General features: G+C 55.1%; 1 long non-coding RNA gene across 1 annotated transcript; it reads right to left on the bottom strand.

Annotated features, from left to right (window-relative positions):
• Window positions 1-5,018: 5,018 nt before the first annotated feature.
• LOC123389877 lies at window positions 5,019-6,199 on the bottom strand. Its single transcript, XR_006604559.1, has 3 exons — window positions 6,077-6,199; window positions 5,502-5,661; window positions 5,019-5,237 (listed from the first exon to the last, which is right to left on the bottom strand). It is a non-coding gene; the product is annotated as an uncharacterized LOC123389877 (long non-coding RNA).
• Window positions 6,200-6,573: the final 374 nt, after the last annotated feature.

The raw sequence follows: 6,573 nt of genomic DNA, 5'->3' as shown, positions 1-6,573 counted from the left end.
GCCCCTCCCGATCACTGCATTTGTATCCTTAGGGTAAATACCCGGTAGTGCAATTGCTGGGTCATTGGACCATTCTATTTTCAACTTTTTGAGGAACATCCATGCTGTTTTCCAGAGTGACTACACCAGCTTGCATTCCCACCAACAGTGTACGAGGGTTCCCCTTTCTCTCCATCCTTGCCAGCATCTGTGATTTCCTGACTTGTTAATTTTAGCCATTCTGACTGATGTGAGGTGGTATCTCATTATGCTTTTGATTTGTATTTCCCTGATGCCAAGTGATATGGAGCACTTTTTCATGTGTCTGTTGGCAGACATGTCGTCTTTGCAGAAATGTCTGTTATTTTCTCTGCCTGTTTCTTGATTGGATTATTTGTTCTTTGGGAGTTCTTTGCTAAGCTCTTTATAGATTTTGTATACTAGCCCTTTACCTGATATGTCATTTGCAAATATCTTCTTCCATTCTATCAGTTGTCTTTTGGTTTTGTTGATTGTTTCCTTGGCTGTGCAAAAGCTTTTGATCTTGATGAAATCCCAATAGTTCATTTTTGCCCTTGCTTCCCTTACCTTTGGCGATGTTCCTAGGAAGAAGTTGCTGTGGCTGAGGTTGAAAAGGTTGCTGCCTGCGTTTTCCTCAAGGATTTTGATGGATTCATTTCTCACATTGAGGTCCTTCATCTATTTTGAGTCTATTTTTGTGTGTGGTGTAAGGAAATGGTCCAGTTTCATTTCCAGGAATAGTTCAAGGGTCCCCATGGGGGCATAGCCCATATGGAACTTGCTCGGGAGCTTTCTGGGATTTGGTGACCCTTCTCACTGATAATGGCACAGCTGAATTTCCCAGCAGGGATCATTAATCACAGCAGCCACTGATCCCAGGAAAGAGGGAGCTGAGTTCTTTCCGGGCATCCAGGACAAATATGGTTGATGCTCATGATCTTTGGTTTCAGTCCACTAGGGGGAGAAGGAGAAGCAAATCCCCCCTTTTCCATGGAGTAGGTCATGGTTAGACATAGACTATGGATTAGCTTCCAACTTCTCTTACCTCTAAAAGTCAGCCCTTCCTTCCTTCCAGCCTGTCTGCCCCTCAAATCATAACAAATGCTGACCTGCTGGGATATGTTTGATGGGGTTTAAAGGGCGGAAAGGCAAAGAGGGGAGCAAGGATATATCCCATATCTTCTCACATATTCACCGTATGTGAATCCCACGTTTTCACGAAGATTCATCACCACCCTATGTGGTAGATACTGTCATTCCCATTCCCACTTTAATTTTAGGTGAAGAAACTAAAGGTGAGAAGGGGAAGAAGTAAAGTGCCCCTGACCCACAGCTGCCAACAACATCCTTGTGAGGAGTGTCATATACACAGGGAGAGGGGAGGGGTGGCCGGGCACAGCTTGAGAGACAGGCTGCCACACTGCCTCTGCCAGAAGCAAGCCTCCTTCATGGGAGGGAGAGCTACGCAGACCGCTGCTTCTCAAATGTCAGAGTACCCATAGTCCCCCAGAGGCTGTGTGGCAATGCAGCTCTGACTCAGTGGATCTAAGTGGGTCCTAGGAAGCCACATTTTACAATTTTCAGGTGATGACAGATGCTGCTGGTTCACACTCGGAGTAACAATGATGTTGTTGGTATACTGGAGGTAGCCGAGGGTTAAAAGCCACAGACCTGAGGTCAAAATCCATCTCTACCTCTTTTTCACTGTGGCTCCTTGAGTGTCCTCTAGACTGTTTCCCCACCTGTTTTAATGGAATCGTGAAACAACTGCAGGAACCAACAGGAAGAATAGGATATGGTACCACAGACTCTCTTGGTAGCTGTGTGTCAGGGGCACTTGTTTTCATGGCCTTCAGCGGCACACAATACCCTCCCCTGCGTCTGGTCTCTTCTGCTGCTGCCACAGTTCCTGGACGCAGGACCTAGTGTCCTCATTTTAGTCACTTGTTCAAGCTCTGCAGTTTCTTGAGCACTACGCTGGTGTGGACTCGGGAACAATGACACACAGACCGAGATGGTTCCTACTGTCATTGGGCTCAAAATCTGGCAGGGGTGACAGACGTGAAGCACATAATGGGATCAATGTTTCCCAAGATGACACTTGTGCTAAGTCCTGTGCAGGGGAAATGGGCACCACTTACTGAGTGTCTCCACGTCTTATGTCATTAGTCTCATTCTGTCCTCCCGTCAGCCCTCGGGTGTAATGTTTTCTGAGTAACTAGATGGACTCACTCATCTCTGCTTTCCCACAGGAGGTCTGAACAAAGTGTTTCTATGTGCTGTGAATAAGAGTGAAAGGACCGTTGGGAGGGCAGGATGTGGGCAGGGGAGGAGGTGTGGGTCACGGAGTAGGGCCTGGATGGGAAGGGTGGAGTGGTCTTCTGCACTGGGTGCGGGCAAAGCTGGGACAGGGCTTGGATGCTGGCTCGGACTTCTGCCTGGGAGCTGGCCACATTGGAGGCCCAGGGAGGAAAGAAAAGGAATAGGGAATGTCTGCGCCTTTCTCCACTGAGGCTGGAGTATCAACCTGCCTTCTCTGACTAGTAAGACCGTTTCTCCATCTTACAGATGAAGGAGGAGAAAGTGGAGAGAAAGCATTGCCAGGAGCAGTCCACTGGCATCTATTGCATAAAGCAGAAGAAAGCACAGATTTTTTTGCCTTTCAGTATAGTGACCTGCAGCTACACTTGGCCCAGTGAAGATCAGCTGAGCCATTTGTGTGCTTCTAGGACTGGGTGACACACAGATAGATAGGCACGGAAGGGCAGGATTTCTCTTCTCCCTTGGCCCTTTGTTATCTGGGATCCTCTCCACCTCCTCCTTAAACTATTAGGAAGTCCCCAGGAGCAGGGTGGCAGGAGTCAGGTCTCAGAGGGGCTGCCGCAATCCTGTGCCCCAGACAACACTGAGAAAGTAGCCCCAGGACATTGTGTCATGAGGACTGGAATGAGGATCCTGTCCATCTCCTTGGGCATGAACACTGTTCCATTCCCTGCTGTCTCCCCCACTGCTATGCCAAATACCACTGAAAACACATCTGTGACCAACTGAGCCAGAGTTTCCCGGGGGTGAGTCCCAGGCTGAGCCCTGCTAGGTGATAGGTGCACCTGTGGCCTGGGATGGGTGCTGCTCACTGTTGTCCCAGACCGGGGTGCCTGTCCCCCTTCTCTCCAGGGGACGTGCATTGGACCTCTGCTTCCTCACATTCTCCCCAGGGCTGCTGGTCCCCAGACCAGACACCTGCCAGTCTGAGTGTGACCAGCACTGCCTCCCAGGGTTTCCTTTGCCTGAGTCCTTCCCCGGGAGCTCCTGCATCTCCTGACACATACTCCCTGTGTGCCTCTCCTCCCCCTTAAACTTGCATGTGTTTAGTCTCTGTCCCTGTGGGACCCAGTGACTTAGAGCATGGATTGGAGCAGACCCATGGGAAACCTTTCTCTGGCCTAGGGTTGTGAGCGATGCTTTTGCCCCCTGCAGTGTGTCTTCCAGGTTTCTGCATTTCCCTGGTTTCTGTGTGGGCCACAGGAGGAAACAGCCGTGTCCTGTCTGGGAACCGACTGTGGTGTCCCAGCAGGAACAGGGGCCTTAGCCCCGAGATTGTGCCCAGAATTCCTAAAGGGGTCCCTAGGATGACATCTCCTCTGTAATCCATTGGGTGTCTCAACATCCAATAAGGGAAATTCTATGTCAGAGAGAGGAAACAAAAACAAAACCCAAAACAAGTGCCCTTTGAAAATAGGTGCAGACACAAAGGCACCTATTGAGGGATTCCACTTCCAGAAACCTCCAGAATACGTGCAGGAACAGAAAGAGAAAGCAGCTTAGGGGTTGCGAGGGGCCAGGCTGGGGGAGCAATGGGCAGGAGGGCTTGGGCTCAGGGTCTCCTTTGGGGAAGGAGATATCCTGCAACGATGCTCTGGGGCGTGGTGGCACAGCGTTGGGAATGCACTTCATGCTCATGATGTGTTCAAGGGAAAAGAACTTTTATTTAAAATAAATAATACACAGCATACAGGAGATGGACGGCGACTAGAACGGTGACTCCATACAGGAGAGGAAGAACACAAGGGGAGGGGATGAAACATTCTGGGGGGATGTCGGGGTCAGGGGATGGAACTGACAGTATTTTTATGGGGAGATCTCCCCGCAGAGCTGTGGGCTCTGGATGCGGGTCTGGGAGCCCCGCAGGAGCAGGTTTAGGGGCAGGGGTTGGGCTAGGGGTGGGGACAGGGTCAGCAGTAGTGGGCAGTGCAGGCTCCAGAGCAGGAGCTGGGTCAGAGGCAGGAATAGGAGCACAGGCAAGGGCAGGGAAAGGAGCAGGAGCAACTGATAGGGACTGGGTCTGGGGCGGGAACAGGGGCCTTGGCAGGGGCAGGGGAAGGGATAGTGGTCCTGGCAGGGCAGTTGGTGGCAGTTGAAGGGGAAGAAGCAGGGGCAGGGGTTGGGTCTGGGGCAGGAACAGGGGCGCAGGCAGGGAAAGTGGAGGCCGTCCTGACAGGGGCAGGGGCAGGGGCAAGAACAGGGGTACGACCTGGGTCTGGGGCAGGTGCAGGTGCAGTGGCCTTGGCAGGGAAAGGAGAAAGGACAGGGACAGACGCAGGGGCAGAGGAAGGGGCAGGAGCAGGAACTGGGGCAAGTGCATTGGTGATGGCCAGTGCAGGGTCAAGGGCAGGAGCTGGGTCTGGGGTAGGAACAGGGGCACAGGCAGGGGAAGGGAAGGCTGTCCTAGCATGGGCATGGGAAGGGGTAAGGGAAGGGGCAGGAACAGGGGTAGGACCTGGGTCTGGGGCAGGTGCAGGGGCAGTGGCTCTGTCAGAGAAAGGAGAAGGGATAGGGGCAGGGGAAGGGGCAGGGGCAGGAGCTGGGGCAAGTTCAGGGGTGATGGCCGGGGCAGGGTCAAGGGCAGGAGCTGGGTCTGGGGCAGGAACAGGGCACAGGGAGGGGTCGGGGAAGGGCTGAGACCAAGGGAGGATCTGGGTCAGGGGCCAGAACAGGAGCACAGGCAGGGGCAGGGGAAGTGGGAGTCGCTCTGGCAGGGGCAGGGGAAGGGGGAGAGGCAGAAGCAGGGGTCGGGGCAGGAGCAGGAGCCAGCTCTCCCTGGACAGCATCAGCATCTCCGTGGGCAGGCACCAGGGCACCTGTCGGCTCCCGGTCTCCTCCTGAAGTGATTCCAGACACCATCTCCCCCTCCTGAGTTGCTGAAGTTGGGAGTGGGTCTAGCTCCTCCACTGGAGTAGCTGTGAGAGGAGAGAAGGTCACCCGTGGGCCTGCCTCTCCCTGTGGCTTTGCAGAGACAGGGCACAGCCCAGGGCCTCCCAGATAAGCCGCAGCCACGAAGGAACCCTCACCAGGATGTCTCCCCGACTGCAGTCCACCCCCTGGGTGCTCTGAGCCAAGTTGTGGCTCCTGGCCCCACATCAGCCTGCGGGGGCTTCTCCCTGTGGGGCCCAGCACCGACCCATCCCCACACAGCCACAGGCTCCCCATCCCAGACTTCTCACCCTCGGACTTGGCCTCTGTGGGCTCCGCGTCCAGGACCGCAGTCCAATGGAGTACCGTGGGCAGTGGTCTGGGAGGTACTGGAGGCCTTCCCAGGACCGGGGACTCCGGGGTCAGGGAGGAGTGCGTGTCTTCCTGCCTCCTTCCTAGTTCATCCGTGGCCTGCCAAGGCAGAGATGGGGAGTGTGCAAGAGGCCTCAGAGCCCTGCCTGGCCATACCCTCCATCCTCCTGCCCAGTGCCCCGGCTTCTCCCAGATCCCACGCAGACCTGTGCGTGCACAGCCCCGCACCTGGGTCAGTGACCCGTCCCTGCAGGGTCTCAGGATAAACCCTGGGCAGAAGGGTGCAGCCCCCACACCCCGCCCCACCTAACCAGCGTTAACCTGGGGTGTGAACATGACCTGCCCACCAGGCATCTGACCCCTCATCAGCCTGCTCCTGCTTGGGGTGCTCCACCCCCAATGAGCTCTCTTTACACACACACACACACTCACACACACACACGGAGGAGACCTAGGCCTACACGGGTCGATCAGAAGGTGTGGGGCTGTCTGACTCTGAGCCTCCCGGTGTCACCTTTTGATTCTTTTTGCCAAAGGGCTGGAGGCGTCAGGGAAGCCTGACACGACCTGCCCAGTGAGGGGATGTGTTTGGTGGGCGGGCTCTCCTCTGCCTGCATCCTTGCGCTTAGGTAGGCAGCACAAGAACATGTTGCTTCCTTCAGGATCTGCACAGAAATGAGCTGGGCAGGGGCGTTTTCTGGGAATGTGGGTGCCTGGATATGTGGGTTCCAATTCTGTTGGGCTCTGTCGTCAGGGAAGTGAGGTCACCACTGCCTGGGGGCTCCTTAACTGACTTCCTCTTCCCACAGAGCTCCCTGAGGGCCCTCCCCCAGCTGCTCAAGGCTCACCCTTCGCCCCATGCCCTGTCCATACAGTGACCCCCACACAGCCTCCCCACAGCCACTGGGAGGCGTGGGTGCTCTGTTGTCCCCGCTGGGAGGGCACAGAGCTGGGTTCAGACTGGGTTCCTGCTCCTGCCCAGGACTGTGAGCCCGGACACACCCAGTGGCT

This window comes from Mustela putorius, unplaced genomic scaffold (assembly GCF_011764305.1).
Source record: "Mustela putorius furo isolate JIRA1106 unplaced genomic scaffold, ASM1176430v1.1 tig00004041_pilon_pilon_pilon, whole genome shotgun sequence".
Lineage (NCBI taxonomy): Eukaryota > Metazoa > Chordata > Mammalia > Carnivora > Mustelidae > Mustela > Mustela putorius.
Note: the sequence above shows the minus strand (reverse complement) of the source record. Positions and strands in the feature narration are given on the sequence as shown.